The sequence below is a fragment of the Polypterus senegalus genome, chromosome 13 (assembly GCF_016835505.1).
Source record: "Polypterus senegalus isolate Bchr_013 chromosome 13, ASM1683550v1, whole genome shotgun sequence".
NCBI lineage: Eukaryota > Metazoa > Chordata > Cladistia > Polypteriformes > Polypteridae > Polypterus > Polypterus senegalus.
This window is the reverse complement of record NC_053166.1, coordinates 158,171,905-158,184,451: the sequence shown is the minus strand read 5'-3', so window position 1 is coordinate 158,184,451 and position 12,547 is coordinate 158,171,905.

The window sequence follows — 12,547 nt, the reverse complement described above, 5'->3', positions numbered from 1 at the left end:
TCTGCACACGTCCAGACCAACTCAATCTCGCCTCTCTGACTTTGTCTCCCAACCGTCCAACCTGAGCTGACCCTCTAATGTCCTCATTTCTAATCCTCGTCACTCCCAATGCCCTTCTTCACATCTTTAACTCTGCCACCTCCAGCTCTGTCTCCTGCCCATATAACACGGCTGGTCTTACTACCGTCCTGTAGACCTTCCCTGTCACTCTTGCCGATACCCGTCTGTCACAAATCACTCCTGACACTCTTCTCCACCCACTCCACCCTGCCTGCACTCTCTTCTTCACTTCTCTTCCACACTCCCCATTACTCTGTACTTTTGATCCCAAGTATTTAAACTCATCCACCTTCGCCAGCTCCATTCTCCTCATCCTCACCACCCCTCTGACCTCCCTCTCATTAACACACACATGTATTCTGTCTTGGTGGTCCTACTGACCTTCATTCCTCTCCTCTCATATCTCCACCTCTCCAGGGTCTCCTCAACCTGCTCCCTCCTCTCACTACAGATCACAAAGTCCTCAGCAAACATCACAGTCCACGGGGACTCCTGTCTAATCTCCTCTGTCAGCCTGTCCATCACCATTGCAAATAAGAAAGGGGCTCAGAGCCGACCCCTGATGTAATCCCACCTCTGTCACTACCGCAGACCCCCCCACTGCCACACTCCCCTCGTACATATCCTGTACTACTCTTACATACTTCTCTGTCACTCCCGACTTCCTCATACAATACCACAGCTCCTCTCCTCACCCTGTCATGTGCTTTCTTCAGGTCCACAAAGACGTAACGCAATCCTTCTGGCCTTCTCTCTAAACTTCTCCATCAACATCCTCAGAGCAAACATGGCATCTGTGATGCTCTTTGCTGGCATAAAACCATCCTGCTGCTCACTAATCATCACCTCCCTTCTTAACTGACCTTCCACTACTCTTTCCCATAACTTCATGCTGTGGCTCATTAGTTTTATCCCCCTGTAGTTCCTACAGTCCTGCACACCCCCCTTATTCTTAAATGTCGGCCCACCAGTACACTTCTTCTCCACCCCTCTCACTTTCCAAGATTCCATTAAACAATCTGGTTAAAAACTCCACTGCCGTCTCTCCTAAACACCTCCATGCTCCCACAGGTATGTCATCTGGACCAACGGCCTTTCCATTCTTCATCCTCTTCATCGCTGTCCTTACTTCCTCCTTGCTAATCCGTTGTACTTCCTGGTTTACGATCTCCACATCATCCAACCTCTTCTCTCTCTCGTTCTCTTCATTCTTCAAAGAGAAACCAGTTAAACAAATGAGATAAAAAATATTATACTTGGTCATTTATTTATTGAGGAAAATGATTGAATATTACATATTTGTGAGTGGCAAAAGTATGTGAACCTTTACTTTCAGTATCTGGTGTTTGACCCCAGTAACTTCTGATCATTCCTGCACACCGGCTTGGAGGAATTTTCGCCCATCCCTCCGTACAGAACAGCTTCAACTCTGGGATGTTGGTGGGTTTCCTCACATGAACTGCTCACTTCAGGTCCTTCCACAACATTTCGATTAGATTAAGGTCAGGACTTTGACTTGGCCATTCCAGAACATTATCTTTATTCTTCTTTAGCCATTCTTTGGTAGAACGACTTGTGTGCTTAGGGTCATTGTCTTGCTGCATGACCCACCTTCTCTTGAGATTCAGTTCATGGACAGATGTCCTGACATTTTCCTTTGCAATTCTCTGTTATAATTCAGAATTCATTGTTCCATCACTGAAGGCAAGCCGTCCTGGCCCAGATGCAGCACAACAGGCCCAAACCCTGATACTACCAGCACCATGTTTCACAGATGGGATGAGGTTCTTATGCTACAATGCAGTGTTTTCCTTTCTCCAAACATAACGCTTTTCATTTAAACCAAAAAGTTCTATTTTGGTCTCATCCGTCCACAAAACATTCTTCCGATAGCCTTCTGGTTTGTCCACGTGATCTTTAGCAAACTGCAGACGAGCAGCAATGTTTTTTTTGGAGAGCAGTGGCTTTCTCCTTGCAACCCTGCCATGCACACCATTGTTGTTGAGTGTTCTCCTGATGGTGGACTCATGAACATGAACATCAGCCAATGTGAGAGAGGCCTTCAGTTGGGGTCCTTTGTGACCTTGCCGACTATTACACGTGTGCCTTGCTCTTGGAGTGATCTTTGTTGGTCGCCCGCTCCTGGGGAGGGTCACAATGGTCTTGAATTTCCTCCATTTGTACACAATCTGTCTGATTGTGGATTGGTGAAGTCCAAACTCTTCAGAGATGGTTTGTAACCTTTTCCAGCCTGACGAGCATCAACAACTCTTTTTGTGAGGTCCTCAGAAATCTCCTTTGTTCGTGCCATGATACACTTCTACAGACGTGTGTTGTGAAGAGCAGACTTTGATAGATCCTGTTCTTTAAATAACACAGGGTGCCCACTCACACCTGACTGGCATCCCATTGATTGAAAACACGGACTCGAATTTCACCTTCAAACTAACTGATCATCCGTGAGGTTCACATACTTTTGCCACTCACAAATATGTAATATTCGATCATTTTCCTCAATAAATAAATGACCAAGTATAATATTTTTGTCTCATTTGTTTAACTGGTTTCTCTTTATCTACTTTTAGGACTTGAGTGAAAATCTGATGATGTTTTACCTCATATTTATGCAGAAATATAGAAAATTCTAAAGGGTTCACAAACTTTCAAGCACAACTCTACATTGAAGGAAAAGCTTCCAGCTGTTCCATGAGTGGCCACTAGAGGGAGGCCGAATTGTCTTCTTGGTTTGACCGTCACGGGCCCGCCGTGTGCAATGTCCCTAGTCACGTGGGCAGAGGGCGCGCCTGTAATCACACAGAGGACTTCCAGAGAGAAAACAGCAAACAGCCCCGGCAAAGCCGCATAGCTGGGGATTTTTAAAGGCCCTTTGACACCGATTTATTGTTTATTATTTAACTGACGCCTTCATCCACGGCGACTTACGACATCTGAAACACAGCTGGTTCCTTATCTTTTCAAGTGCAGTAGGCAGATGAAGTAAATGGCTCAGGGTCACACAGTGTCAGTAGCAGGATTTGAACTCACAATGTCAGCGTTTGAAGCCCACCGTCCAAAGCCTTAACTGCTACGCCACATTTTACGATCGCTCATTAATAGCACTTATTATGAAAGGCACTATATAATAGATAGATAGATAGATAGATAGATAGATAGATATGAAAGGCACTATATAATAGATATATAGACAGATAGATATGAAAGGCACTATATAATAGATAGATGTGAAGGGCGCAATATGATTAATAGATAGATAGATAGATAGATAGATAAATAGATATAGGGTGGTCCAGATCTAATTCTGCAATTTTCATTACACTATAACTTAAGTTTATTACACAGAGAATTCACAAAAATTTCTTTTTGTTGCTGATAGATGGCAGTACCTGCCCTGCATTCCAAAATGGCGGGGAAACGGTTGTCAGTCGAACAGCGGGTGCGATGTGTTCGCCTTTCCATAATTGTATAATTATATCTGGACCACCCTGTAGCTAGATATGAAAGGCGCGATATAATAGATAGATAGATAGATAGATATGAAAGGCGCTATATCACAGACAGCCAGAGCTGGTTTCTGGTTTCCCAGGAGTTCTTGTCACGTGTGAAACTCTTACTTGAATGTGTGTCCAACATGCCCACATCACCACTCTGTGGCACAGCAGACATCAGCATTTAAACTGGTAGCCTTCTGGTTTCAAACCAGTAACACAGACTAACTCTGCACGTCTAACTGGGTGGGGTAGCTGGGGCTGCACCAGGCTGCAGGCCCACCCATGAAGGGCACAGAGGCGATGATTACTTGAACTTGGGACTTTCCTTCCTTCCTTCCATCAGGGTCCATATGGCTCCAAAGTGAGTCTCACAGATGTTTCTAAAGGGCAGAGTGGAGATCACTGGTTAAACTGGGAGCCTTCTGTTTTTAAACCAGTAACATGGTGGATCATACAGTGCTCTGTGGACTCCAGTAGCATTTTAAAATGGGGTGCAGCTGGGCTTTAACTGGACTGTAAACCCTCCTGTCGAGGGGATGGTGGGTTTTCTTGGCTGAACTGGTGGGCTTCCAAAATTCCATCCCATCGGTAGGTCAGTGACTGGGCCAGCATTTGAACTGGGAATGCATCTGGATCTATACTAGGCTCAATGGTCTTGTCTAACAGAAGGTGTGAAGATCACTTGTTTAACTGGGAGCCTTCTGGTTGTAAACCAGTAAGACATTGGATCATAAAGCTGGCCAGAGACTATGTCACCATCTGAACTGGGAGGCGGCCTCGTTCTAAACTGGGCTCTGTGCCCTCTCATGAAGAGCTGAACTGGCAATCTGACTGGGTGCCTCCTGGATTCAAACCACAGCCACATACCCCCCATCAGGAGGCCATTGAGCGCTGATTGGTCTTAAACTGGGCCTCCTCTCAAGAACACTGCAGGGGTCCGTGGCTTCAGACCCCCCGAGGTGCGGTCGAGGTTTCTCCCTGTTCCACCCATCAAGCTCCACCGGGTCACGTTGTCTTTCCTTTGATTTCATTTCATAAAAGTTTCACTGCAACTTTTAAAGGAGTAGAAGCAAGCCCCCCGTGTGACCGCCGTGATGGACTCATCACCCCCATGACATGCTAATTCACAGGCTGCTTTCTAAAGCCCGGGGTCTTTTTTTCTCACGAGGGGGGGTGACGTAGTGAGAAAGAGCCGAGCTGCACACTCATCCCCATTCAAAGGCAGCCAAGCTAATTGGGGGCAGCGAGGACGGGGGTCCGCTGCGCGCGAATCAAACAAAACCTTGTTAGCGGCAGTGCTGATGTAATCTTCCTGTCTGATTGTCAGCTCGGCCAGGCGGTGGGAGACGACTTACTTTGACATTCATGGAGAAGGCCGGGGGGGGGGTAGTGGGGGCTGCCACGATCATCCCGATCATCCTGCCGGAGATCTATTTATACCGAGTGGAGGGGCGAGAATTAGGGAGAATCACTCAGAATGGCCAACAAGACAAGAAGCACACTGGGGCAAAGGAGACCCAAACACAGCAAGGCCATCGGTGAAGACCAAGAGTGAAACTGCAACGTTCAGCCTGAACAGCAGAGGGCGTGCAACCCACCTTAAGACTGAGAGCCTCCAAGAAGAGCGTCAGGCCAGCAGGTGGCAGCAGTGCAGTCTCACCAGAGCTCTTACAGACGGTCTTCCAATAAAGCCCCCCCATCTCGGGGTCCACATGTTTGCTTTGCAACTATTGACAAGGCAGAAATTTGAGGACGAACTGAATCGAAAGAGCAGGGGGCTGAAAGGAGAGAAACACTGGTGAACCCGGGTCCACTCTACAGGGACAGTGACCAGGCTTGGATTTGAACCCGAGTCCCGTCTACAGATACAGTCACCACCACAGAATTTAAACTCCGGTCCAATCTTCACAGACAGTGACCAGGCCCACCTTTGAACCCAGGATTTCAACATATTGATCTTGTCCATGCTTGGATTTGAACCCGGGTCCACTCTTCCAGACCGTGATCAGCTATGATGTGGACCCAGGTCCCCTCTTACTGTACACAAACAATCAGCAGGCCAGAATTTGAGCCCAGGTCCACTGTACACAATTGACCTTGACCGAGCCTGGATTTGAACCCGTGTTCGCTCTACACAGACAGTTACCACACCCACATTTGAACCCAGGCCCACTCAATGGCCATTGGCCAGACCAGGATTTCAACCAATGGTCCACTCTATATATTGATCTTGTCCATTCCTGGATTTGAACCCGAGTCCACTGTACACAATGACCTTCACTATGCTTGAACTTGAACCCAGGTCAACCCTAAGAAGGCAGTGTCCAGGCTTGGATTTGAACTCAGGTCCACTTCACATAGCCAGTGACCACAACAGAATTTCAACTCAGGTCCAGTCTTCACAGATAGTGACCAGGCTACACTCAATGGACAGTGGCCAGGCCAGGATTTTAACCATATATTGATCTTGTCCGTGCTTGGATTTGAACCTGGGTCCACTCTACAGAGGCAGTGGCCAAGCTTGATTTTGAACCCAGGTACGTGCTATATAGATGGTGAGCACACCCACCTTTGAACCCAGGCCCACTCAACGGACAGTGTCCAGGCCAGGATTTCAACTTTAGTCCACTCTACATCTTAACCAGGCTTGGACTTGAACCCAGCTTCTCTCTACAAATTCGGTGACCACACCCACATTTGAACCCAGGCCCACTCTATGGATAGTGCAGTATTTCAACCAATGGTCCACTCCATATGTTGATCTTATCTGTGCTTGAATTTGAACCCAGGTCCAATCTTCAACGACCAGAATTTGAACCCAGGTCCAGTCTACACAATGACCTTGACCAGGCTTGGATTTGAACCTGGGTCCACTCTACAGAGGCAGTGACCACACCCACATTTGAACCCAGGCCCACTCAATGGACAGGATTTCCACCAGATATATCTATCTTGTCCGTGCTTGGATTTGAACCCGGGTCCAGTCTACAGACACTACTAACAGTATGCAGGTGTGATTTTTGAACCCAAGTCCACTCTACACATACCAGTGACTGGGCCCAGATTTGAACCCAGGGCCAGTATTCACAGGCAGGGAGCAGGCCAGCATCTGAATCCAGGTCCACTCTACACATTTACATCATCCAAGCCTGGATTTGAACCCAAGTCCAAGGAGCCATGATACAGTAGTATCTTCTCATTTCCCTCAATGCGTTTTCTCTGCAGTGGGCCGCGGTGGTCCAAAGCTCAGCACAGCTCGGCGCTCTTCTGCAGGTTTATTTTTAGATGGGAAGAAAAGCGATTTGCATTTTGATAAAGCAGCCGTTAGGAGGAGTGAGAAGGTGGAGAGCACTCAGCAGACGAGAGCAGCCACTCGGTGTCCTCGCCTCGGGCGCCGCATCCCAGCGCTCCGGAACATTCTGTGCTGCGAGTGCCTTGCAGTAGGCGGGCGGGCCACCTTAACTCGGAGGACAAAGAAGTGACGGTCAGTATTTAGGAGATAGGGTGGCAATTTGTGTTTTATTTCTTGAGAGCTCCCTCTGGTTGGGGTGGTGGTGGTGGTCTCCCTGGAGTCCATCCTTTCTTCTCTGCACTGGACCATTGTATCCAACAATAGTTAAAAAAAAAATGTAAAATGGAGAATTTGTTTCCATCTTCCAAACCCGCTGGTCTAGAGCAGGGCAAGCTGAAGAGCGAATGAGGCAGGACTGGGCTGTAGGACCTCAAACCGAGACCCCTCACTGTCTGCACACTTCATTGTGCCATAGATTTCATCCTAAGTGGCCATTTTTGCTCATTACTGTACACTCGACAGCCCATAATGACAAAGTTTGCAGAAAGGTCTGGAAATTTCATTTGAAACTGAAAACTAAAATCTGTCATTCACACAAGCATTCAGACCCTTAATCCTGTGCTTGGCAGAAGACCCTTTGGAGACCTCCAGTCTTCTTGGTGAGTCTCTACAAGCTTTGCACCCCTGGATTTGGGCAGTTGATGCCATTCATCCTGGCAGATCCTCTCAATACTTCATTAGATTGGATGGGGAGACTCCTAGAAGTCTTTCATACATATCAATCCGTAATATACTCAGTCAATCATTTTCCAGCCCGCTATATCCTTACACAGGGATCTGCTGGAGCCAATCCCAGCCAGCATGGTGCGCAAGGCAGGAACAAATCCCAGGCAGGGCGCCAGCCCACTGCAGGGCACACACTAGGGACAATTTAGGATCGCCAATGCACCTAACCTACATGTCTTTGGATTGTGGGAGGAAACCCACGGAGACACGGGGAGATCATGCAAACTCCACGCTGGGAGGACCCGGAAAACGAACCCGGGTCTCCTTATTGTGAGGCAGCAGTGCTACCACTACGCCACCGTGCTGCCCCATAATATAGTACCTTTCATATATGTATCTATGTATAATATACTTCCTATTATAATTGTCCATGTCTATTATACAGTGCCTTTCACATCTATGTCTGCTTATCTATCCGTCATATAGTGCCTTTGATATCTGTCTCTAATACAGAATACTTCCTTTTACATTTATCTATATGATATAGTGCCTTTCATACATAGCTATCTGTCATATTGTGCTTTTGATATCCATCTATCTATAACACACAATATATTTCCTTTTACATTTATCTGTATATCTCTATTACAGGTGCCAGTCATAAGATGAGAATATCACGACAAAGTTGATTTATTTCAGTAATTCCATTCAGAAAGTGAAACTTGTATAATAGATTTACTTTAACATGGCCTTTTTATAACTTCACTTTAACATAATCCTGATACTCTGTATGTTCAATTCTTCATAATAACTATTCATGGTGGCTCTAAAATCCGTACTGACCCCTACTCTCTCTTCTGTTTCCTTTTCCGGTTTCTTTGTGGTGGCGGCCTGCGCCACCACCACCTACTCAAAGCATCATGATGCTCCAACAATGATGGACTGAAAGCCAGAAGTCTACGTGACCATCATCATCAGGTCCTTCCATGAAAATATGATGATTTATGTTAGGTAGAATGCCCAGAGGGGACTGGGCGGTCTCGTGGTCTGGAACCCCTACAGATTTTTTTTTTCTCCAGCTTTTGGAGTTTTTTGTTTTTCTGTCCACCCTGGCCATCGGACCTTACTCTTATTCTATGTTAATTAATGTTGGCTTATGTTTATCTTTTATTGTGTCTTCTATTACTCTATTCATTTTGTAAAGCACTTTGAGCTACATTTTTTTGTATGAATATGTGCTATATAAATAAATGTTGATTGATTGATTGATTGAGATTCATTCATTACACACAGACTGATGTATTTCAAATGTTTATTTCTTTTAATTTTGATGATTATAACTGACAACTAATGAAAGTCCCAAATTCAGTATCTCGGAAAATTAGAATATCAATTAAGACCAATGCAAAAAAAGGATTTTTAGAAATGTTGGCCAACTGAAAGGTATGAACATGAAAAGTATGAGCAGGTACAGCACTCAATATTTAGTTGGCCTGGATTACTGCAGCAATGCGGCGTGGCATGGAGTCGATCAGTCTGTGGCACTGCTCAGGTGTTATGAGAGCCCATGTTGCTCTGATAGTGGCCTTCAGCTCTTCTGAATTGTTGGGTCTGGTGTATCGCATCTTCCTCTTCACAATACCTCATAGATTTTTTTTGGGGTTAAGGTCAGGTGTGTTTGCCGGCCAATCAAGAACAGGGATACCATGGTCCTTAAACCAGGTACTGGTAGCTTTGGCACTTTGTGCAGGTGCCAGGTCCTGTTGGAAAATGAAATCTGCATCTCCATAAAGTTCATCAGCAGCAGGAAGCATGAAGTGCTCTAAAACTTCCTGGTAGACGGCTGCGTTGACCTTGGACCTCAGAAAACACAATGGACCAACACCAGCAGATGACATGGCACCCCAAACCATCACTGACTGTGGAAACTTTACACTGGACCTCAAGCAACGTGGATTCTGTGCCTCTCCTCTCTTCCTCCAGACCTTGATTTCCAAAGGAAATGCAAAATTGACTTTCATCAGAGAACATAACTTTGGACCACACAGCAGCAGTCCAGCCGAGACGCTTCTGACGCTGTCTCTTGTTCAAGAGTGGCTTGACACGAGGAATGTGACAGCTGAAGCCCATGTCTTGCATACGTCTGTGCGTGGAGGTTCTTGAAGCACTGACTCCAGCTGCAGTCCACTCTTTGTGAATCTCCACCACAGTTTTGTGTCACAATCCTCTCCAGGGTACCAGCGGTTATCTCTATTGCTTGTACACTTTGTTCTACCACATCTTGTCCTTCCCTTCGCCTCTCTCTCTATTAATGTGCTTTGACACAGAGCTCTGTGAACAGCCAGCCTCTTTAGCAATGACCTTTTGTGTCTTGCCCTCCTTGTGCCAGGTGTCAATGGTCGTCTTTTGGACAACTGTCAAGTCAGCAGTCTTCCTCATGATTGTGTAGCCTACAGAACTCGACTGAGAGACCATTTAAAGGCTTTTGAGTTAATTAGCTGATTAGAGTGCGGCACCAGGTGTCACAATATTCAAATTTTTCGAGATACTGAATTTGGGACTTTCATTAGTTGTCAGTTATAATCATCAAAATTAAAAAAAATAAACATTTAAAATACATCAGTCTGTGTGTAATGAATGAATCTAATATACATGTTTCACTTTTTGAATGGAATTACTGCATTAAATCAACTTTGTCACGATATTCTCATTTTATGACCGGCACCTGTATATAGTCCCTTTCGTATCTAGATATCTACAGTATCTACAAATAAAGGGATTGTGTTAAAAAAATGCTTTAGTTGCCTCACATTTTTATTTAATCTTTTTGTTCAACCCACTGAATTAAAGCTGAAAGTCTGCACTTCAACCGCATCTGAGTTTCACTGTGGTGATGTACAGAACCAAAATTAGAAAAACGTTGTCTCAGTCCAAATAATTATGGACCTAACTGTATATACAGTATCTGTTATATAGAGTGTTTCACATTTCTCGATCTGTCATATAGCGCCTTTCCTATTTATTAAATACTGCATTTTCTGCCAAATTAGAATATAGTGACTTTTTCTGTAGCTCTCTCTCTACTACTAATATTGGTCTTAACTGCTATTTAATGGACGGAGGTCCATTGAAACTTTTTCCCGTCATATGCCTCACCCTTCGACCCTTTTCCAAGTATGCCTGCCTCGCCAATTTGTTATTCGCCCATTAAAAACATTCATGGCGTAGCAGGTAACGCTTTGCTTTTTTTTTTTTTAATCCCAGCTCCTGTAAATAATTCCAGAAAGCCAGAGGGTGCGTCCTCACAGGGCGACGCCGAGAAGCACCCAGGAGAACAAAAGAGCAGAAGTGTGTTTACCGAGCAGAGCAGGGCCTGCGGCGGCACATCTCACGGGGATTACTTTACCTCAGGTGCCCTGGCGGGGCGGATCCCGGGTCTCAAGAGCAGAGACAGCGGCGTAAACAGAAAAGTGAAAGTGTTGGAGGTGTGCGCTGTTCACTTTGATAGCGAGCGCGAACGTGACCGTGTGCGCGTGCTCGTAACACAGTCGCGCACTGTAATGTACAGTAGTTTGAAATTCTCAGAGACTAGTAGCCGCTTTCATACTTGACGCACGGCAATAATGATGTCAGGAGGGGAGACACGACCCCTCCGATTCCTCTCTCCGAGACCACGAAAATGCTCAGATGAACACAAATTCGTGACATGAAATTGCCAATAGCACTGGACAAAACAAAGCGGTATGTAAGAAAACATTGCAAAATTAAAGGGCAAATTCGTCAGACTAAAATAAAATGAAGGTTTGAAGTGGAGCACCAGAGGAGGAGAATATCTCACCTATTCAAGGTGAGTTGGGCTCAGAAGTGGGGTCTTCTCGTACCGGCGAGTCAAGGAGTGGCGGAGGAAAACAAAGAAACTCCAATGATTTCCAAAGCAGTGAGAAACCATTCATAAAAAATCGTAACGCAAAGGAACAAAAAATAAATAAATAAATAAATAAATAACCACCCGGTTAGGACATAACATATTTATTTAGAAACACAAAAAAGATAAGTTAATTATTTATCAGGTAGTCCACAAATATTGTGGAAATGGCATGAATACAACCGTAGTGAAAGGAAAAAAAAAATAAACATACAAGAAAAATGGTGAGGAAGAAGAAAAAAAAGTTTTTTTTTTGTAAACAGTCTGAGAAGAAAATACAACAGATGCAATCAGAAGATTTAAAAAAAAAAGCAGAAAACACCCCACCATAGCATGGCATGAGACCTAACGGGCGTCAAGGTGGACCACGCTGAACAAAAACAGTAAGAAGAAAACCCGAGAGAGGACGCCTCTGAATTTGCATAATTTTGACTTTTTCATTGATATGTTCTCTTTACAATTTGCGCCCCACCCCTCCCCCCCAACTTACAAAAATGATGACGTGGGGCGTTTCGATAAAAAGTTTTTTTTGCTTTTCATTTTATCTTAAGTGTTCTCTGTTGTTCTTGCTGTTAAAATTTTATAAAATCATGAGACATTGTGTGTGTATGTGCGCATCTGAGCGCTGCTCTGACAGCGGCTATTGGGCCGATTCCCATTCCTTCCCCAAAACAGCTCTTTAAAACCAACATTCCAAGTAACAAATTCAAAAATGTTATTAGCTCTAAAATTAACGAATTTAAAAGTCTCTCTCTTTTTGTTTTTTTTTTAAACATTAAGCGCCCACCATGCCCACCTCACCTCTTAAAAATCCAGGCATTTTGGAGATCTGGTAAATGAGAGAATTCCTGATTGGCTCATAACCGTCGTATAGCCCGCCTTCGTCTTCAGTGATTGGATGAGCAGATTCAGCAGGTGGCTTTATAACTACAATGTTTCCTCCGTCCAGAGTGGCTATTTGGAAATGACAGGGTTACCAGTGAAAAGTGCAGTAAAGGGAGGTTGTTTCTGATTGGCTGGCAGAAGTTGTGTAGC